The 23,337-nt window shown below is 42.8% G+C and overlaps 1 protein-coding gene across 4 annotated transcripts in view; it reads right to left on the reverse strand.

The window, feature by feature from the left end:
• The window catches only part of wasf3b (WASP family member 3b), a 122,286-nt gene extending 102,083 nt beyond the window's left edge, over nt 1-20,203 (reverse strand). For all 4 annotated transcript variants that reach the window (XM_078545394.1, XM_078545391.1, XM_078545395.1 and 1 more), the window contains exon 1: nt 20,076-20,203. The gene's annotated coding sequence lies outside the window, so the exon portion shown is untranslated. The remainder of the gene's footprint in view (nt 1-20,075) is intronic.
• Nucleotides 20,204-23,337: the final 3,134 nt, after the last annotated feature.

Here is a 23,337-nt window from a genome sequence, read left to right on the forward strand (position 1 = left end):
ACATTCCCACCACGATGGGTCTGTAAAATTCCGGCCATAGACAGGTTAAGTGAATGGATGACAAGATGGCAGATGGAGTACAATGAAAGGAAGTGTGAAGTTATTCACTTTGGTCGTAAGAATAGAAAAGCAGAATATTTTTAAAAAAGGTATCCACCCAAGAGAATGAGGATGATGGTATGGAACTCGGGGAGAGAGACTGCGAGGTTCTTGAGCAAATTGATATAGGGAGTGACAAGGTATTGGAGGTGTTGGCAGGTTTAAAAGTGGACAAATCTCCAGGTCCGGATGATTTGTGTCCCAGACTACTGAGGGAGGCAAGGGAGGAGATCGCAGGGGCTCTGACCCAAATTTTTAATTCCTCTTTGGCCACGGGGGAGGATGCCAGAGGACTGGGGAACAGCTAATGTGGTTCCGCTATTTAAGAAGGTTTGTAGAGATAAGCCAGGGAACTACAGGCCAGTGAGTCTCACGTCAGTGGTAGGGAAACTATTGGAGAAAATTCTGAGGGACAGAATCTATCTCCACTTGGAGAGGCAAGGTTTGATCAGGGATAGTCAGCATGGCTTTGTCAGAGGGAGGTCATGCCTAACAAATTTGATTGCATTTTTTGAGCAGGTGACCAGGTGTGTGGATGAGGATAGTGCAGTTGATGTAGTTTATATGGATTTCAGCAAAGCATTTGACGAGGTCCCACATGGTAGACTTATAAAGAAAGCAAATGCACATGGGATACAGGGTAATTTGATAAGGTGGATTCAAAATTGGCTTAGTTGTAGGAGATGATGACAGAAGGATGCTTAGTGGCTGGAAGCCAGTGTCCAGTGGTGTACCACAGGAATCTGTGCTGGGTCCCCTATTATTTGTCATTTATATAAACGACATAGATAACGACGTGGCGGGTAGGATTAGTAAGTTTGTGGATGACACAAAGATTAGCCGGGTAGTTAACAGTGAGGTTGAGTGTCTTGGGCTACAGGAAGATATAGATGGGATGGTCAAATGGGCAGATAAGTGGCAGATGCAATTTAACCCTGAAGAGAGGTGATACACTTTGGAAGGAGTAATTTGACAAGGAAGTATTCAATGAATGGCATGACACTAGGAAGTTCTGAGAAACAAAGGAACCTTGGCGTGTGTCCATAGATCTCTGAAGGCGGAGGGGCATGTTAGTGGGGTCCCAAAAGATATATGGGACACTTGCCTTTATCAATCAAGGCATATATTACAAAAGTAGGGCGATCATGTTGGAGTTGTATAGAACTTTGGTGAGGCCACAGCTGGAGTACTGTATGGAGTTCTGGTCGTGACATTATAGGAAGGATGTGACTGCACTGGAGGGGGTGCAGAAGAGATTCACCAGGATGTTGCCTGGGATGAAACATTTAAGTTATGAAGTGAGGTTGGATAGACTTGGGTTGTTTTCGTTGGAGCAGAGAAGACTGAGGGGCGACCTGGTCGAGGTGTACAAGATTATGCGGGGCATGGACAGGGTGGATAGGGAGCAGCTGTTCCCCTTAGTTGAAGGGTCAGTCACGAGGGGACACAAGTTCAAGGTGAGGGGCAGGAGGTTTAGGGGGGTATGTGAGGAAAAACCTTTTTACCCAGAGGGCGGTGACGGTCTGGAATGCGCTGCCTGGGAGGGTGGTGGAGGCAGGTTGCCTCACATCCTTTAAAAAGTAGCTGGATGAGCACTTGGCATGTCATAACATTCAAGGCTCTGGGCCAAGTGCTGGTAAATGGGATTAGGTAGGTAGGTCAGGTGTTTCTCACGTGTCGGTGCAGACTCGATGGGCCGAAGGGCCTCTTCTGCACTGTGAGATTCTGTATGAAACTTGTAAGTGTTGATGTTCAAAGAGACTTGGGTGTGCTCATACAAGGGACGCAGAAAGTTAACATGCAGGTGCGGCAAGCATTTTGAAGGCGAATGGCATGTTGGCCTTTATTGCAAGGGGATTGGAGTACAAGAATAAGGTAGTCTTGCTATAATTGTTCAGGGTTCTGGTAAGACCACATCTGGAGTAGTGTGTGCAGTTTTGGTCTCCACATTTAAGACAAGATACACTTGCATTGGAGGCAGTACAGTGAAGGTCCACTGAATTGGTCCCTAGGATGAGGCAGTTGTCCTATGATGAGAGAATAAGTAAATTGGGCTTATATTCTCTGGAGTTTAGAAGAATGAGAGGCAATATCATAGAAACCTACAAGATTCTGAAGGGGCTTCATAGGGTAGACACTGAGAGATTGTTTCTGTTGGTCGGGAAACCTAGAACATGGGGGCACAGTCTCAAGATAAGGGGCCAATCATTTAGGACTGAGATAAGGAGAAATTACTTCACTCAAAGTGTTGTGAATCTTTGGAATTCTCTACCCCAGAGGGCTCTGGATGCTCCATCGTTGAATACATTTTAAGGCTGGGATAGACAGATTTTTGGTGTCAGGGAATTAAGGGATATGGGGAACGGGCAGAAAATGGAGTTGAAGCCCAAGATCAACTATGATCGTATTGAATGGTGCAGCAGGCTTGATGGGCCACAAGGTGTACTCCTGTTCCTATTTCTTGTGTTATCCTAGTGTTTAAGGCTCCCTAAACCACACCCCTCAAGCCCATGCCCCCTCAGAACATCCATGCCACCCATGCACCCTATATATCCTCCATGCCCCCTCAGGTTAGCCATTCCATTTCTATGCCCGTGTATCCTCAATGTACCTTCAGATGACCCATGTCACCTCTTTTTTAAATTCTTTCACAGGACTTGGGCGTCCATGTAATGTAGGTACACCCACAGTGCTGTTTGGGAGGGCATTCCAGGATTTTGACCCAGCAACAGTAAAGGAACGACGATATAGTTCCAAGTCAGGATGGTGTGTGGCTTGGAGGAGAACTTCCAGGTGGTGGTGTTCCCATGCATCTGCCACCCTTGTCCTTATAGGCAGTAGAGGTCGCAGGTTAGAAGGTGCTGACTAAGAAGCCTTAGCGAGTTGCTGCCGTGCATCTTGTGGATGGTACTCACTGCTGCTACTGTGCATCGTTGGTGGAGGGAGTGAATGTTGGAGGCGGTAGTTGAGGTGTCAATCAAGTGGGCTGCTTTGTCCTCAATGGTGTCAAGCTTCTTGTTGAGCCCCCATGTATCCTCTATGCTCCCTCAAATCACCCATGCCATCTTTATGCCCCCCCATTTATCCTCCCTTTTTACTCACACAGTATGCACTATGTTATTTCATGGAATCTGAGAACAATGGAAAATATTTTACATTCCTTGGGGAAAAACTAAACCTCTCACCATCTAAAAACCTTCATGTCACTGACACTGAAAAAAATGCATTCTGGCATGTGAAAAAAAACCTTGTAATACTTGTAATCCTAGTAGCTTGTCTTCTCGAAATTATCATTCACTCTCAGACAAAAATGGAACACCTACTGTACGGAAACCCATTGGCACTTGAAATTCAGCCAAGCATTGATAATGGCCTCAGCCCTCCAAACACTAAACCTTTCTCTTGGAAGGAAAGAGCAGAAGGTGCTCATTTCAATTTTAAAGCAGAGTCAATCAATGTAAGGGAGCAGGTGGTTAGACATATTTCAAGTGGAGAATTACATGTTTCAAAACCAGAATGTAAGGTGGTTTTTTTTTTCAAGTGGAGATTTTTTTCTCCCCCAAGTGTCAAAGCCAGGATGTAACAGAATAGGTGATTATATTTCTTTTCAAGTGTTAAAACCAAATTTTCTTTTAAATCAGCCAGTAGAAAAGGTGACAACACAGGTTGACAGGGCATTTTGTAACATTTTTCACTGCATTATAGTGCTTTCCCCATTGGAAAAGCACTGTAACACACATGAACAAATACAAAAGGTTGCTCAATGTAAGGGTCATCCTACCTTTTAAAGGACAGATCCCTCTGATGAATCACTGCATTAAAAACACATCCACATTACAACACAGCACCTAATAGTGACATTTGAAGATGTGAAATCACTTTACACTTACCTTTCAGAGCGTTCAGAATGTTCCAGGCTCCTCAGCAGACTTTCTATTTTTCCCACAAACTCTCAGGCCTGGCATGTTTTTAAGTGGGCTTCCAAAACCACGAACCACCAGACTAAAATGGTGTGTGGGAGGAAATCGAATTTTGGTCCCCGATTTAAAATAGGGAACACAGCCTCAGCAGGGGCAAGTGTGCATTTTGCACTCTGGCATTCCTGACCCACAAAAAGGCCAGAGAAAACTGGCACAAGGTCAGGAATATGAAGGGAAATTGGATTTCCTCCAAAGAAAAACTGTGGTCATTTGCACCCTTTTGCATCCACACCCAGACGAAAATGTGGTCCAGAGGCTCATAAAATTAACAAAGTAACAGCAATAAAGAAAATAATGGCACCAAAGAATGATAAATCCCCAGGATCAAATGGTTTCCAGATATTCATTTAATTGGTCACCGTTCATGACTGGATGAAATTGCAAGCCTTTGAACTGATGTATTGGTTATAAGATCTCTCATCGCTCCACACGTGACAAACACCAGAAGACGCATGTAGCCGTGCCGTAGCTTTACCACATTGGCACCTCATTGCAAGGTACAACTGGTGTTGCTTCTGACATGCTCCTCTATACTCCTCATTGAACTAGTGTTGATCTCCTGTAACTGAATGGTAATGGTAGATGAGAAATATGCTAGGCCAGGAGGTTAGATTGTGGTGGAATACAATTTTGCAGTTGTTGATGGTCCGCAGTGCCTCATGGATGCCTACTTACAAGCTGCTCGATCTGTTCTGAATCTATCCCATTTAGTACTGGGGTAGTTAGTTCCACACAGCACGATGGAGGGTGTCTTCAGTGTGCATATGGGACTCGATCTCAACAGAGGCTGTTCAACGGTCACTCCTAACAATACTGTCATGAACAGATGCATCTGTATAGGTAGAGTGAAGAGGATGAGATCCAAGTTTCTGGCCAATGGTAACCCTCAGGGTGTTGATAGTGGGGGATTCAGTGATGGTAATGCCATTAAACATCAAGGGGCGACGGTTGGATTCTCTCTTGTTTGAGATAGTAATTTCCTGACACTTGTGTGGCGTGAATGTTTCTTGCAACTTGTCAGCCCAAGCCTGGATATTGTTCAGGTCTTACTGCATTTGGACATCAACTGCTCCAGTATCTGAGGAGTCACAAATGGTGCTGAACATTGTGCAATCATCAGCAAATATCAAGAAGATATAATGTCTATAATGTTATTGGAAATTAGAAAATAGAGTTCTAGTGGTACCTGTGACTATGTGTGTGTATTGATTGGATTAAAGCCTTTTGGTCTAGAGGTTTTGATGTATAGAAGAGAAGTAGGTTTGAAATGTTAATTAGGTAAACATAGGGAAGTTGGAAGGTGAAGGATAAAGGAGACAATTTGCATTTTTAAAATAAACCATTCAAAAGAATGGGTGAAATATTACACCTAGCCAGAAGAAGCCAAACGATGCGTTTATTTTTTTTCCAAAGCTTACTAATAAAATTGATGCTATGAAAGGGTTTTATTGTTAGAAGAGGTAAAGTTCAAAAAACCTAGTGATACAATGAGAATTTGTATTCAAAGAGGAAAATATGTATAAAGGAAGGGAAGGCTGTTGGTAAAAGAAGAGGGATTCTAAGATCTAAAGCCTCCAGCCTGTAAGCCTCAAGTCATTGTCTACAAGGACCTAGAGCTGAAAGAAACTCATTTTGAATGCGACTGTCCAGAGTGCGCTTTGCCAGGGGTCCGTTTAAGTCTGTGTTTTACTGTTTCCTTAACGGAGGTGTAACTGAGTGTCAGATTAATTAGGGGATTTTTAGAAGTTTATTACAGTAGTAATTTGTAATATGTATGTGCTTACAATCTTTTAATTAATAAATGTTTAATTTAGTTGTATAAAAATCTCTCGAGACTCGGTGGTCTTATTATAACTGAATTCAAAGCCTGCATCTTGAAACATACAAATTGCAACAACTGATAATGACAGTTGTTTCAAGTTTTCTCTGGAATTTGAACAACTCAGCATTTATCATCAGCTGTGTCATAATAGCGAACATCCCCACTTCGGACCTGATGATGAGAGGAAGGTCATCGATTAAGCAGCTGAAGATGGTTGGGCCTAGGACACTATCCTGAGGAACTCCTGCAGTGATGTCCTAGAGCTGAGGTGACTGACCACCAACAACCATCTTCCTTTGTGCTAGGTGTGACTCCAACCAACAGATAATTTTCCCCAATTCCCACTGACTCCAGTTTTGCTAAGGCTCCTTGATGCCACACTCGGTCAAATGTGATCTTGATGTCAAGGGCAGTCACTCTTACCTCACCTCGGGAGTTCAGCTCTGTTGTCCATGTTTGAAACAAGGCTGTAATGAGGTCAGGAACTGAGTGGCACTGGCAGAACTCAAACTGGGCATCAGTGAGCAAGTTATTGCTAAGCAATTGCCGCTTGATAGCATTGTTGATGACTCCTTCCATTATTTTACAGATGATCGAGAGTAGACTGATGGGGGCAGTAATTGGCCAGGTCGGATTTGTCCTGCTTTTCGTGTACAGGACATACCTGGGCAATTTTCCACATAGCTGGGTAGATGCCAGCATTGTGACTCTACTGGAACAGCTTGGCTAGGGACACGGCAAGTTCTGGAGCACAAGTCTATTGCTGGAATATTGTCAGAGCCCATAGCCTTTGCAGTGTCCAGTACCTTCAGCCGTTTCTTTATCATGTGGAGTGAATCAAATTGGCTGAAGGCTGGCATCTGTGATATTGGGGACCTCTGGAGGAGGCAGAGATGGCACTTCTGGCTGAAGATTGTAGCAAATGCTTCAGCCTTATCTTTTGTACTGCTGTGCTGGGCTCCTCCATCATTGAGGATGGGGATATTTGTGCAGCCTCATCCTCCAGTTTAATTGTCCACCATCAGTCACAACTGGATGTGGCAGGACTCCAGAGCTTAGATCCGTCAGTTGTGGGATCACTTGTCTCTGTCTATCACTTGCTGCTTATGCTGTTTGGCACACAAGTAGTCGTGTGTTATACACCTCATTTTTAGGTATGCCTGGTGCTGTTCCTGGCATGCCCTCCTGCACCCTTCCTTGAACCAGGGTGTATCCACTAGCTTGATGGTAATGGTAGAGTGGGGAATATGCCAGAGTATGAGGTTACAGATTCTGTTCGAGTGCAATTATACTGTTGCTGATGGCCCACAGCGCCTCATAGATGCCCAGTCTTGAGTTGCTAGATCTGTTCGAAATCTATCCGTTAGCACGGTGGTAGTGCCACACAATACGATGGAGGATATCCTCAGTGTGAAGGCTGGACTTCGTCTCCACAACCACTGTGCGGTCACTCCTACCGATATTGTCATGGACAAATGCATCTGTGGCAGGCAGGTTGGTGAGGATGAGGTCAAGTATGTTTTTCCATCTTAGATGAAAGCAAAATACTGCGGATGCTGGAAATCTGAAACAAAAACAAATATTTTGTTGGTTCTCTCGCAAACCCAGCTTAGCAGCTATGCCATTTAGGACTCAGCCAGCTCAGTCAGTAGTGGTGCTACCAAGCCGCTCTTGGTGATGGACATTGAAATCCTCCATTCTGCACCCTTGCTTCCTCCAAGTGATGTTCAACATGGAGGAGCACTGTTTCATCAGTTGAGTGAGGGCAGTCACGTGGTAATCAGCAGGTTTCCTTGCCCATGTTTGACCTGATGCCATGAGACTTCATGTGGTCTGGAGTCGATGTTGAGGACTCCCAGGACAACTCCCTCCCAACTGTATACATGTGTTAACATAAGTTTTTTTCAAAAAAGTGTTGCGACAACAGTTGGCTAAAATACTATTAAGACTGTTTTTATGTTGTTACCTATAGACAGTAAAAAATAAACAATTTGTTAGCCTGTTTTGACAATCAATAAATGCTTCATATGCAGTTTGTTAGAATTTGTTTCATTCTGGTTGTGAAGGGAGGATTTAAATAAAAAACCGAAACACTGCCAATCAGGAAGGTCCTGCAAAGGCTGAAAAAGCAAGTTTGGCCAGGTTCCAAAACAGTAAACAGGATGGGAGTCTGGAGTTACTTTGTTCAAGGCAAGTAAAGCAACCCACTAAAGTGCGGAAGTATGCATTTTCATTATTTTGTACAATATAAAGAAAAGCTGTACTGATTGAACTAAATAAATCTGGTCACAACTGTTGCTCTATATATGCTGTTAATGTGAAATAAAGCAGCTTAAGAACTTGTACACATCCTCAACTTGCCAAGTGTTTTCTTGGTCTACGTTCAGAAAGAGTGAAAGAGTACAAATGCAAAAGGCACCAATACTGTATCACTCTAGATCACACAAAGGTGCTGTTATTAAATCCCTAGTAACACCATCATGTATCAATAGATATTGGTCTATATAAGCACACCTCTCAACATGGTAGTCAGACCACTTACAGAAGTGACTGCCATTGCTGCACCAAGAGAACAGCTACAGAAAGTCTGAATAGGCACTGCACGGTGTTTAATATTATTTCACCAGTTTTAATTATGTATTATTTATTTATTCTTTACAAATATTAGTTTAGGGTGGGCCAATACATCCCTGTATTATTTATGCCATTCTCCCAAAAGGGAGAAACAATGATGTGCAGCCCAATTTTCTAAGAAATTCACGAAGTGCCATCAAATTTATTTTTGTTAGTATGTTCAATTTATACCAGAGAGGTTTTTTGATAACAGCATGAGTGATGGAGACTACTTCTTGAAAGAGTGAAATTTCTTAACCCAATTCCAATTCCATAAACTATCGGTCCATGCAAAATAAGGCCTATTATTGTGAGCCCATTGGCCCAGATCTTCTGAGCAGCGGTGATTTGCTGCACTCAAATTCCCTGACTTGGTGTTGTGCGGATTTCTTTCAGGACCTTTTGATCCTGCCTTTCACAGAAATGCACTCAACATTCCTTTGGTGCTTATGGGTTAGTCAGGTAGTCGGGGGATTGGGGTGGGGGGTGTGGGAAAGAGTAGTTGGTGGTCGGAGGCAGTAGTCAGGTGGGGTGGTAGTCAGTTCTGATTAGCTGGTCAGGCAGGGAGTAATTGGGTCAGGTCGGCAGGGGGAGTCAAGTGGTCAAGGGGGAGTTAGTCTGGTCGTGAGGGTAGTCAGATGGTTGGGGGGGGGTAGTTGGGTCGGGTTGGGGGTCGTCGGATGACATTCAGAGGGGGATGGGGTGGGTGATGAGGGAGCCAGGTGTGTAGTTAGAGGTGTTAGACTAGATTTTAAATCTTGTTAGACCCAGGTAAGTACTACGGAACTGTTCGAAGTCTCCAACTCTAAGTCTGAGACATCGTGGAGGATCTTGGGGAACAGCAGAATGCCCACTGGAGGTTTAAACTTCCCGGGCAATTCCCACATATGTCATTGTGTCAGCACTTCCACAGGATCCCGACACATCTTTCGAAGATCCACAGACCGGAAGATTTGGCCCATTATGTTTCCCGCTCCAATATGTGTTACTTTGTGTTTATTGTTATGCCATTCTCTGTTCTGCCTGCTTGTGACAGATTTCTTTGAATGCACATTAGCTCCCTAAATCTTATCACCTGAACAAACGGCTTGGTATTTTCCACAAACATTACATTATGCAACAATTAGTCTCCTGCAATTCATTATTGACAGAGTCAGCGAAAAGAACGAGTACCCTACATTCAATAACATTTGTCATGACAGAGCAGTATTCTCTTATATATAAAAATGGCAAATAATTAGACATCTTAGTTATAAAAAAATCAGAGGGTGTGAAATAAGCAGTTACTACATTTACCTGTGATAATTTTGTTCTGTTGAAACTAACTAATTTAAATACATTTACTATCATTTAAAGTTTACCATAAGTGAACTCAATCCAAGAAAAAAATAAAGTAAACAGATTTAAGGCTGTTTTGCATGTTGTATAATATTGTAATGATGCAAAAGAAGCTGAGCAGGAATGTAATCCAAATAATTTTCTGCTGAAACATGGAACACATTGTACATTCCATTAAGGATTTTGGGTATTTAATTGGAGGCAACACATTCCAGTTATAAAATGTTTAGAATTTGCACCTGTCATTGGGCTTACCCTTGAATCTAAGGAGGCATCATTTTTAAAAATTTTTCATGGGATGTGGGCATTGCTCATTTATTGCCCATCCCTGCCTGCTCTCTAAAATATAGTTAAAATACCAATCTATTGAAACAACTGAACAGCCACTTAACTGGTATAAATTATGGTAAACTAGTATAAAATACTGGTGTAAAATTACTCAAAAAAAATGAAAAATGATTCTAATTGATTCTGGACAAGCCTCTGAATGTGCTGCGAATTCACAAATAGTAATAATTCCAGCAGTGTCAAGAGATTAGTGTTAGATTGTAAAGAACTGTAAAAGGAAGCCAGTGAAGGAAGATAACCTTTGAAAAGACCAAGCTTGAACTTATAAGTAACAGTTCAAATCCAATATATAAAAATAGCAAATAAGAGAAATCAGATGTTGATAAAGGCACCAAGTTCTACATTATGTTTTTGCCGTTTAAATTCTGTACACCTATAATTATGATTATGAAATGAAAATGTTGTACTGCAAGTGCCAAAACTATAGCAATATCAGGTAGCTACTCGGTATTATCCCTTTCTCCCAATATGTTTACCACAATGCCCGATAAAGAAAATAATCAAAAACAAGGCAAACCCTGGATTGCGTTGGCATTTGAACAACGCCACAATTAAACTAAACAGAGGCCCCCCTTTTTCCCCGAAGTTGGAGCTTCTTGACAATTGCAAAGTAGCCACAAGCTCAAATGAAAGCAAAGTTGGTGCTTTTTGAGAACTGAAAGCCATGCCATCATCCAGATCAAAACTGAAGTAAAGTGAGGAACAGCAGCTCTTCAATTCTCTCCTCCCATGTAAACCAAATAGAGGGTTGAAGACTAATTCCAATGTCTCCACCCTCATTTGGGCTAAAATTGTAAACTGGCAAGGAAGGGAAGTCCACCTCAATGTTCACACACAAAGACAAAGTATAATTCAGGAAGGGAAAGGCTCCTCAAAACTTCCATGGCCACCCCTCTCTATGCCAGGAATGGGGTCGCAATCATAGAAGGATAGAGAGACAGGGGCAGCAGCAGCAAAGACTAGTTTTGTAGAACCCTCAGGAGGACAGCTCGTCCTGCCTGGCCTTGGAAAAACAATTGAAAACTTACCTGTTTGGGGCCTCTTTGAAAACATCACCAGTGAAATTAATTAGAAGATAGCACAGACTCCACCAACTTCTATACTGAAATGGCAATTAGGCTACAATGTATGTCTAAGGACTAGAATTGAATTTTAAAAGTAAGCAAAGCCTCTGGGAAAAATAGATAGGAAGAGATGATAGTAAGGAAACTGCTTGAAGCAGAGTTGGGGGCTCTAACATCTCAGTACCTTGGGGTGGATGGAGGGTTAAGGGGATGCGACCAACAGCAGAGTAGGCAGAAGTGGGGAGGGAAAGTAGTGAACGATGATACAGTAATCGAGTAACCTGTACCGAAGGGGTGAGGTAGTGACGAGTGAAAGAGGACATTTGCCAATGAGTTGCAACTTATTGACGACCAAGAATTAAATCACACACTACAGAGGTCAGACCTGTTTTGACATAGTGATTCACTGGTTCCCTAATGAGAGTGATTGTACATTTTTAGGCTAACATCACCCATGTGATAGTTACCACTGGGAGCCTAATAGTGCTACCTGGCAAAACAGATTGGAAAAGTAGTAAAAGCAAAATACTGCAGATGCTGGAAATCTGGAACAAAACCAGAAAATGCTGGAAACTCTCAACACTCATATTCTGCAGGAAGGAAATAGGTTAACATTTCATGCATTACTGGAATATAGTATTGACGAACGGCTGAAAACATAGGAACATAGGAGATAGGAGCAGGAGTAGGCCATTCGGCCCTTCGAGCCATTCAATCAAGTCACGGCTGATCTTTTACCTCAACGCCATTTTCCCCATACAATCCCGATATCCCATGTTGTCATTAATATCTAGAAATCTATCAATCTCTGTCTTGAATATGCTCAATGACTGAACCCCACAGCCAACTGGTGTAGAGAATACCAAAGATTTACCACTTTCTGAGTGAAGAAATTCCTCATCTGAGTCCTAAATGGCCTACCTCTTATTCTGAGACAGTGTCACCTGGTTTTAGGCCACACCCCACCCTCCAAAGCCAGGGGAAACATCCTTCCTGCATCTACCCAGTCAAGCCCTGTTAGAATTTTATATGTTTCAATGAGATCGCCTCTCATTCTCCTGAACTCGAGAGAATACAGGCCGAGTTTCCTCAATCTCTCCTTATAGGACAATCCTGCCATGCCAGAGATCAGTCTGGTGAACCTTTGTAGCACTCCCTCTATGGCAATGCATTCCTTATGTAAGGAAACCAAAACTGTACATAAAACTCCAGATGCAGTCTCACCAAGGATCTATACAATTGCAGCAAGGCATCTTTACTCCTGTACTCAAATCATCTTACAATAAAGGTCAACATACCACTTGCCTTCCTAATTGTTTGCCGCACCTGCATGTTAGCAAGGGCACCCAGGTCCCTTTGGACATCAACACTTCCCAGTTTCTCACCATTTAAGAAATACTCTGCATTTCTATTTTCCTACCAAAGTGGATAGCTTCAACTTTTTTCACATTATATCCCATCTGCCATGTTCTTGCCCACTCATATATCACTGTGGGGAAGCAACAGTGGATCAGACAGGAACAGATCACATGCCTGCAAACCACATCCATAAGAAACTTAAAGAGTGACCTGTAAAGTAATTAAGGGGAGAACAGGAGCTGGTTAAATGACAGAAGTGACAATAGTATAGATCAAAAGAGGCATGTTAAGAAAAATTAGAAAAATAAATGGCATATTCAAGACCCAGGAAGTGTGAGTAGTTAAAGAGGATAGCTAAGTAGAGACGGAAACCAGAAACACAGGAAAATCGGAGCAGGCTCCAGTGGTCCAGTAGTCAAGTGGAAGAAAAATGAGGCAAAAAATCAGGAGTGCAGGCCATCTCGCTGGCGGAGTATGGATGGGGACCAACATCCAAAGTAGCAATCCACTCCCTTCCCCATCTATTAAAGAGTGGTCGATCCTTGCTATTTTACCAGCACCTTGTAAAAGTCAACATTGGGACCAGATAGCTGCAAATGTCTAGTAGGAAGATGAGGTGCTGTTTTTCAAGCTTGTGCTGGGCTTCACTAATACAGTGTAAAAGGCCAAGCACAGGGAAGTAATTACTACTATTACCATTATCACCATTACCATTCCCACTGGTTTTTGTACCATGAAACCTTTTATCATTTAACCTCTCCTGCCCTCTGCCCTAACAGGGACCTTTTCCCTTTTGTTCTTCCTCTCCCCTTCCCCCTTTCACTTGCTCAAAGCTATTACATTTCTTTCTTCAGTTCTAATGAAGGGTCATCGGCCAGAAACATTAATTCTGTTTCACTCCACAGCTGCTGCCTAACCTGCTGAATATTTCCAGCATTTTCTGTTTTTATTATGACAGGGAAGTCAGAGTGGGAGTAGGATGTAAAATTAAATTGGCAAACGACAGGGAGCTCAGGGTCACACCTACCGACAAAATGGAGGTATTCAGCCAAATAACCACCTAATTCACATTTAGGCTCTTCAGCATAGAGGAAAATGCATCTTGAGCAGTGAATACTAGGTTGGAGGAAGTGTAAGGAAATTGCTTTTTCACCTGGATGGAGTGCCTGGTGTCTTGAATGGTGGTTTGGGGAAGATGAATGCACAGATGCTGCATTTTCTGCACTCACATGGTGAAATGCCAGCGGAAGGACAGAAGGTGTTAGGGGTGATGGAAGAGTAGACCAGGGTGTCAAAGAGGAATTGGTCCCTTTGGAATGCCAAAAGCAGATAGATGAGGTGGTGCATTTGGTGGTGGGATCACATTGGAAGTGACAAAAAAGATAGAAGATGATCTGTCAAACACAGAGGTTGCTGGGGAAGAGATGAGGACAAGAAGGACCCATACATAATTCAGGAGGGCAGAGATAGGTCAGTGAGGAAGTTAAGGAAATGGGACAGACTTAGTTAAGGGCTACCATAATGAAGGGGAAGAGAGAGAATTTGCATTTATTTTGCACCTTAATAGCCAAAGGCCACAAATTACTTAAAGATTACAAAAGCTAATCCCACCAAGCATATGCTATGGCCTTGGAAACTGAATTAATCTTATGTTTTAAATTGAAACCAGCTCAGGTTAAATATCGTAATTTTGTTATCCTATATTAAGTTGAACGCAACTTGTGCTTCGGCTGAAAACAGAAATTAAAACCAAATCCTCCCCTGCCCTATCATTGACCTGGTTTCCTTCTCTAGTTCCTTCTCCCGTCTCCTCTCATACCCTCTCCAAGCTCATCTTGTCCATGAGACTCATCTCTTGTTCTCTTGACCCTATTCCCAATAAACTACTGACCACCTAACTTGCCTTTCCTGGCTGTCATGTTAACTGACATTGTTAATGGTTCTTGCTTCTCAGGTGCTGTCCCTTTCTCCTTCAAATCCACCATCATTACCCCTCTCCTCAAAAACCAGCCTTTGGCCCCTGCGTCCTTCCAAACTACCACCCTATCTCGCTTTCCACCCCAAAGTCCTTGAACACGTTATAATCTCCAAAATTCTTGTGCATTTTGCTCAAAACTCCATGTCTGAATCCCCTCCAACCCAGTTTCCTCCCCTGCCACGGTACAGAGACAGTCTTACCAAAGTCACAAATGACATCCAATGTAACTGCAACAAAGGCAAACTATTCACTTTGTCCTTTTTGATCTATCTGTAGCCTTTGACACAGTTGGCCACACCATCCTCTTCCAATGCCTCTCTAATGACAAAAACAAAAACAAAAATACCTGGAAAAACTCAGCAGGTCTGGCAGCATCTGTGGAGAGGAGCATAGTTAACGTTTCGAGTCCGAATGACCCTTCAACAGAACTAAGTAAAAATAGAAAAGAGATTAAATATAAGTTGGTTTGAGGAGGGGAGGGGGGGGGGGGGACACAAGAAGAGATGGATAGAGGGCCAGTGATAGGTGGAGATGACCAAAAGATGTCACAGACAAAAGGACAGAGAGGTGTTGAAGGTGGTGATATTATCTAAAGAAATGTGTTAATTAAGGGTAGAAAGCAGGACGAGCAAGGTACAGATAGCGCTAGTGGGGGTGGGGTGGGGGGAAGGGATCGAAATAGGCTAAAAGGTATAGATAAAATAATGGATGGAAATACACTTAAAAATAATGGAAGTAGGTGGGAAAAGAAAAATCTATATAAATTATTGGAAAAAACAAAAAGGAGGGGGAAAATCGGAAAGGGGGTGGGGATGGAGGAGAGAGTTCATTATCTAAAATTGTTGAACTCGATATTCAGTCCGGAAGGCTGTAAAGTGCCTAGTCGGAAGATGAGGTGCTGTTCCTCCAGTTTGCGCTGAGCTTCACTGGAACAATGCAGCAAGCCAAGGACGGACATGTGAGCATGAGAGCAGGGTGGAGTGTTGAAATGGCAAGCGACAGGGAGGTCTGGGTAATGCTTGCGGACAGACCGAAGGTGTTCTGCAAAGCAGTCACCCAGTCTGCGTTTGGTCTCTCCAATGTAGAGGAAACCGCATTGGGAGCAATGAATGCAGTAGACTAAGTTGAAGGAAGTGCAAGTGAAATGCTGCTTTACTTGAAAGGAGTGTTTGGGCCCTTGGATGGTGAGGAGAGGGGAAGTAAAGGGGCAGGTGTTGCACCTTCTGCAGTTGCATGGGAAGGTGCCGTGGGAGGGGGTTGAGGTGTAGGGGGTGATGGAGGAGTGGACCAGGGTGTCTCAGAGGGAACGATCCCTGCGGAATGCCGCCGGGGGGGGTGAAGGGAAGATGTGTTTGGTGGTGGCATCATGCTGGAGTTGGCGGAAATGGCGGAGGATGATCGTTTGAATGCGGAGGCTGGTGGGGTGATAAGTGAGGACAAGGGGGACCCTATCATGTTTCTGGGAAGGAGAAGAAGGTGTGAGGGCGGATGCGCGGGAGATGGGCCGGACACGGTTGAGGGCCCTGTCAATCACCGTGGGTGGAAAACCTCGGTTAAGGAAGAAGGAGGACATGTCAAAGGAACTGTTTTTGAAAGTGGCATCATCAGAACAGATGCGACAGAGACAAAGGAGCTGAGAGAATGGGATGGAGTCCTTACAGGAAGCGGGGTGTGAGGAGCTGTAGTCGAGGTAATGAGTGAGACTGCTCTCACCTAGTTCCATTCTTATCTATGTAATCATAAGGGAACTACCATCAATGGCTTCTCCCCTCATTCCCTCCAATTTATCTCTGGTGTCACCCAAGGATATACCCTTGGACCCCTCATATTTCTCATTTATATTCTGCCCCTGGGCAGCATCCAAAAACAAGTCAGTTTCCACATGGACACTGATGACACCCAGTTCTAACTCACCACTACCTCTCTCAACCCTTCCACTGTGTCTAGATTGTCAGACTGCTTATCCGACATCCAGTACTAGATGAACTTAATCTTTTCTCAATTAAATATGGGGAAGACTGAAGACAGTGCCTTCAGTACCAGCCACCGATTCCAACCCTCTCCCGAGCAGTTGCCCGATGCTGGACCAGACTTTCACAATCTCTGTCATTTCTGACCCCGAGATAAGCTTTCAGCCACTTATCCGCTCGTCACTAAAACCACCTATTTCCACCTCCTGTCTCAGCTCATCTGTTGCTGAAACCCTCATTCATGCCTTTGTTATCCCCAAACTTGATGATTCCAATGCACTCCTGGCTGGTATCTCACATTCTACTCTCCGTAAACCTGAGATCGTCCAAAACTCTGAAGCCAATGTCCTAAGTTGCACCAAATGTCATCCCCATCACCTGTGCTTGCTGACCTACATTGGCTCCCAGTTAAACAATGCCTCAATTTTAAAATTCTCATCCTTGTTTTCAAATCCCTCCATGACTTTGCCCCTCCTATCTCTGTAATTTCCTTCAGCCCTATAACCCTACAAGATATAGGTGCTTCTCTAATTTTGGCCTCCCAAGAATCCCGATTTTAATTATTCCACCACTGGTGTCTGTGCCTGCAGCCGTCTAAGTGCTAAGCTCTGGAATTCCCTCCGTAAACTTCTCTGCTTCTCAACCTTGCTTTCCTCCTTTAAGACACTCCTCAAGACCTACATCTTTGACCAAGTTTTTGGTAAGCTGCCCAAGTGTCTTTTTACATGGCTCAGCGCCATATTTTGTTTTATAATGGCCCTGTGAAGCATCTTGAAGCATTTTGTTTTGAAGATGCTATATAAATACAAGTTATTATTCTTGTGCATTTTATCATCTGGATCATGTCATTTAAATCCTTTTTGGAGGTGTGTTAATGTAAATACTGATAGAAACATTTACATGGCATCAACTCTAAGGTGGCCAACGTAATTAAACAAAGCTTTGTTTAAGCAGTACATCAAATTGTGTGCCATCTAAACCTTGATCTCTGAAGTGAACAATTGGTATTCAATGCTGTCATGTATTCATGCTGATTGCCAAGGTGTATTCTTTAATTGAATCAATTTATGTAGGGCAACTCATGAGCCAATTTAGGAATTACAAACACATGTCCAAATCTATTTAGCTGACATACAGACCATGATTATGGCAACAGAAAAAAAATGCTTAAAAATATCAGAACATAGGAATATGAGTAGACCATTCAGCCCCTCAAGTCTGCTCTGCAATTCAACGAGATCATGACTGATCTGTATTATAACTCCACCTACCTGCCTTGACTCCTTATCCCTTTATAGCCAGCAAAAACCTACCAATCTCAGATGTAAAACAAGTGAAGAGGGCACTCAATAGAGCAGATACCAGTGCAATTCTGTTAGTTCAATGTTATTACAATTAAACAGTTGTTCTTCGAGGCTTTTCCCTGTCTGGTTGATGCTCTGTAACCACAGAGCTGAAATAATCTTTAAATTAAGAGCTTCCATCTCACTAAGGCGGCTTCAGGCAAATCTACTTCCAACAATCTGCTCTGAAAACTCTGCTCACATTTTGGCAGCTGTGAAAAATTCTACCACAGGAGCTGAGACAAGCCACAATGTTCTAAAATAATCAACAACATTCTAAATAGAACAACCAATAATATTCTAAAATTGCCAATTCACCCAATGTTAACGGATAACTTTTTTAAAATTCCAGGATCCGGATCTGCAACTTCGCCAAAAACTAATCAGTTCTTCCTTGGGCCATACCCTATCTGTGTACCAAATTTTGTTGAAATCGTCCATTAGTTTTTTTGAGATATGTTGTTTACAGACTAAAACAGGGGTGTAAACATTACCTCCCGCCACCTTTAATGGCAGAGATAATTAACTGAGCTAACAATCTACAGCTTTTGGTTGGAAAGTTCCATGCCTCTACCACTGTGAAGAAATGTTTCCAACTTTTCTCCTGAATGGCCTGGCTCTGATTTTAAGGTTGTTCTAGACTCCCTAATCAGCAGAAAAATTCCTTTCTAAATCCTATCACATCTAACTTTCCAGGAGATAGCAACCTAATTTATGTATATTTAATCTCTTAATCTAATCCACGAGTTGGGTTGTACCATTATGGGCAACAGGAAGGCAATTCACATCACAAATGCAAGAGCTTCAAAAGGTCTCTGCTGTGTTTGGTTGTGGCAAATCTTCACAATCCAATGCAAAAGCCAGAACAGATGGTACTTTTTAAATTTCAGTAGTAAGGTAGCAATTTTATACCAATGGTTTACACTTTTGTAGAATTTACTTTAAATATAAGAAACATTGTTTTATGATATTTTAGAATACATTTTAACTTAATTTAGTAAGACATCGTTATTAACTAGTATAAATTGTTGCCCAAGTTATAAATCTTACAGTAGTGGTTATATAAAACGGATTAACCTCCTAAAAAATTCGGCAAAGGTAATATGTGGAATAGTCCGTCGAATTGCATCCTCAGCGCTTAACATATCGTTGTTTCAAACTCTAGGCTCTAGGAAGTCCTCAAGATTTTCAAATTTCTATGCATCTGTAAACAGATTTCTGTACTGGTTGACTTACAAGCCCATTACTTCTGTCACTGCACGGTAATATAAATATTCTTCTGCAGTTCTGGCACCGTTTACCCTTAAGTAGTTGACATGGTCATGCAGGCGTTAATCGGGCAGCCGTAAATCAGTGCTGTCCACATTTACATAGGTCCTCCATATAAAACAAGCTTGAAAACCGCTGCAATAATTTTATTCATTTTGCCTCGCTTTACAATGATTTGGTTTATCATTCAACCTGTGAATGCCTCGGCACCGGTTAAGCTTCACTGGCGCAGGCAAACCACGCTGCTTGGTATTTATTAAATGATTGCCAGTGCAAACATCCAGGTTTCAGGTCTAAGAGTTTCGGTTAAAAAAGTTACAGGCAACTTTCAAAATGTGATCTTTACATTGGTGCACAATCAAGTAACAGTGCGCGCTGATGTCTCTCGAACAGGTTCGTACTTAAAGCAGCCCTTTAAATCGATGCGACAAAATCGAGAACCGCCAGGTTATGCTATTATAAAATTAACATATTGACCAATTAAGCAAACGCAATGCAAATTAAAAACCCTCTATAAATAAGGAGTGAGGGGAACGGTTTAACTTCCCCTGAAAGAGCTGTCCTGTCGGGACGGGGAGGGGGTGCCATCCATCCATCGAAAGCCTCTATCCTCATTCACCCCGCATAACAATGACCAAAAAACCGCAACGTCGGGGAGAAAAAACGGCAGCGGACAAGAGCTGTTGCCTCGCACGGCCACGAACAAGCGGCTTATTTCCTAGAGCGCCCTTAATTTCACATTTAGCCTTTGGATTTCACCGGGCTGCCTTATATTTATTAATAAAAACCGAGTAGCGGTTTCCCCCGCACCAACCGGCTGATCGCTGTCAAATACTGACCACCAGAAAACTTCACCCATTCGCCTGACTCTCACTCCCAACACCGCTCTTACCTCGGGCGTACACCGATCGGGAATTGTTTGTTAAAATGACTGACAGTCTCTCTCTCTATTCCCCTCGGGTCGTTGCAGCGCCGTGAAGACGCTCGAGCGCCCGTCACAAATCCCCTCCTCAAACTAACCTGCTAGCCGGCTCGCTCTGATTGACCTGCGTGTCGACCACTCGGAGCGCTCAGCTCTGACATGGCACCGCCCCTGACGGCCAATAGGAGGAGCGCTCAGGCGAGTGTCAGCCATCAGGTTAGTGTGAGCGATGGGCGCGCACGCGCTGTGCTGTCCCTGATCCGCCCGGGCGGCGCGCGGTCTCGTTCCCTGACCCGGCTTTTCAAACAGCAATTTGAGTGCAACAACTGTCCGCGCGCTTTAGTGGGGCAAATCTTCACTTTAATTTTATTCTGCTGATGCTGAAGGGATGGCCTCAAAACATTGTACATCGTATATGTATTCGAAAAGGTCATCGTCAAAAAAAATAACTTCTGTGCACTTGCTAAACGTTCAACCCAATGATGCAGTTCAGGGAAGAACTCTTGGAACTGCAGGGAGAGCTTTCCCGGGCATCGCTGTCCGATGTATTTAACGATGCGGGAGCGACTTCGTTAAACTAGCCCACATAGTGAAGTGTGAAAATCAGCGTGCCAGAAATATCACTTCAGAATGTCAATATTACATTGCTTGAGTGGTGTTATATCGCCAAATAAAGTGGTGGGCTGGGTTTTTCCTTCGAATATTGGCACAGGACTTATCAAGTCTCGGATACTCGAGCGTAATGTTGTCATGATCGTGATTCAGTTATGCCTAAAATTCCGCGATCCTTTGCGCTATTTGGAAAACATGCAGAAACATCAGATTAACTTTGGGTCAGCAAGTTTAAAATAGCACTTTCTGTGCTGCAACAGTCTATGAATTTATCAAGTTAAAATAACCTTTGTGACTTTTCCAATTTACTCAAGGCGTCAAAATCTATGACAATACCAGATTTAATTTAGAAGTACTCCCCTGATTTTTCTTTCAAACTTGCCTTTTGTATGGTTACATAAAGTATTCCTCGCTAAGAAAATGATCAGCTCAATGCAGAAAGCCAAGCTCACAGGAATTCCTCAAGGTGTGAATTTCAAAGGCATAGGTAATTTGGTTGCCTGAATCATTTGATTGAACAGGACTATCACACTCAGACGTCATTTGCCTTTGGTTGAATGTTGATCTAAACTATTATGGGAGATGCAGTCATATGCTGTCTTTTGTTTCAGGATAAATTAAAGAGGGGTGTAGGCCATATCGCTGAACATATCTGCTGAGTTAGTCCTGTGCTAATTTCAGACTGACCAATGAATCACATGCTGTGCTATATTGACAGGTTCCTTGAGCATCGTCAAACTTACTTGACAGATTGCCTCATTGCCAGAACTTGCATACAAGCACCCCAAGATGTAGCTTGGTTGGTGGTGAGGAGCTTCCCCGTAAGATCCTACCTGTATGCCTGGTGTCTCAGCACCAACACATGCTGCCTATGAGGTGGCTGCAGTGGGGAAGAGATTATTGCTTACTCTTTCTGGAATATACCTTTGCAAAGCAGGAAGAGATGCAGTGGCTTTTGTTGAGGTTGATCCCGAGCAACTCTGTAATGCAGGACTCCATGCTCTACAGGCATAGGGATGCACATCGAGATAAACATCAACTGCTGCTAGAGGACCATCAACTTGCTGAAAGATGCTCTTTGGTCTGCCCAAAAGTGAGAGACACACTAAAGCTTGGGGCTGCCACTGCAAAGACTCAATGTGGAAAGGCCAACATCTAAGGCCCTCCTGCCATTGTACCCTGAGGGATTAGAAACCATGGCCTGGATGCAACAGAGAATGTTTAACATGAAATATAAATGCACATTGTAAATACCTGTAATGGGGAGTGTGATGAGGCACCTTGTACTGTATTGAAATAAACTGCCCTGCATTGCACTTTATGTAATGTCAAATTTGAACAGTTTTCTTATCTACGTCTACAAATTTTACAAGTAAATTATATTTTGGGGGATTAAAGGTTGTGGTGTATTGGCAGCAATGTCCTAAAACATTTAGAAGTGAACAAGGTCATCAATAGTCAGTTGTCCTTTCTGGTGGACAGGTTAGTGGCTCAGTGTCTCCTTTACTGAGTTTATACCTTCTTTTATATTGATCTGCAGCTAATGTTTCAGATTTACAGCCAGCAGCGAAGCAATTGTGTTTTTAAGTTTTAGTGGCAGCATCATAGGAAACTTTGGCTAGATTGAAGCTATAGCAAGTGAAACTCTTTCTAAAGCATATACTTAAGGAAAAATGAGTGACATATTTACTATATAGAGAGTAGAGAAATGGTAAGAAGATAGGTGAAAATGGAACCTTTATGGTTTTATCAACTCAAAATGTTATTATTTCAATACCCACGCCCTTTCCTAGCCTCAATTCTCCATCCTTCAGAAAGCATGATTAGGTCAAAATGCAGTCTTGCTTAGCATCATCCTCAAATTCTCTGGCCTATACCAGTGTGTGTGTCTCACATATTCAATTTAAACCCTTTATAATGGCTTTCATAGCCTAACCCACCTAATCTCAGCAACCTTAATTGATGTACCCCTGCTCCTACTTCTTGTATTCTTGTACATTTCCCCCTCCCTGAGCCCTTTGCTCTCCTCTCCCTTGAAAAGCCTTTCAAGCCCATAAACCAGACTTTAGGTCATTCTTTCTCATTACCATGGCTTGGTATTCACATGCCACATATCCATGCCATTACTAACACTACCTATTTCCTATTTCCAACTCTGTAACATTGCCAACTGTATCCGGCCTCAGCTCTTCTGCTGCTGAACATACAAACGTACAAAGTAGGAACAGAAGTAGGCCATTCAGCCCCTCAAGCCTGCTCCACCATTCAATGAGATCATGGCTAATCTGTTTGTGTTTCGAGTTTTACATTCCCATTTACCACCAATATCCTTTGATTCCCTTCCTCTCATATTCTAATTTCTTTCTCCTGACTAACCTTTTAGTCATTCTCTGCCGTTCTTTATATTTTGACCAATCAACTGACCTGAACTCTCATCCATGCATTTGTTACCTCCAGACTTGATCAATCTAATGCCCTCATAGTTGGCCTCCCATATTCCACCCTTTGTAAACTTGATATTATCCAAATCTCTGCCCATGTCCTAACTTGTAACAAATCCCATTCATCCATCACCACTGTGCTTTCTGATCTACACTTGCTCCCAGTTAAACAACACTTC

The sequence above is a fragment of the Cetorhinus maximus genome, chromosome 7, assembly GCF_964194155.1.
Source record: "Cetorhinus maximus chromosome 7, sCetMax3.hap1.1, whole genome shotgun sequence".
NCBI classification, from domain to species: domain Eukaryota; kingdom Metazoa; phylum Chordata; class Chondrichthyes; order Lamniformes; family Cetorhinidae; genus Cetorhinus; species Cetorhinus maximus.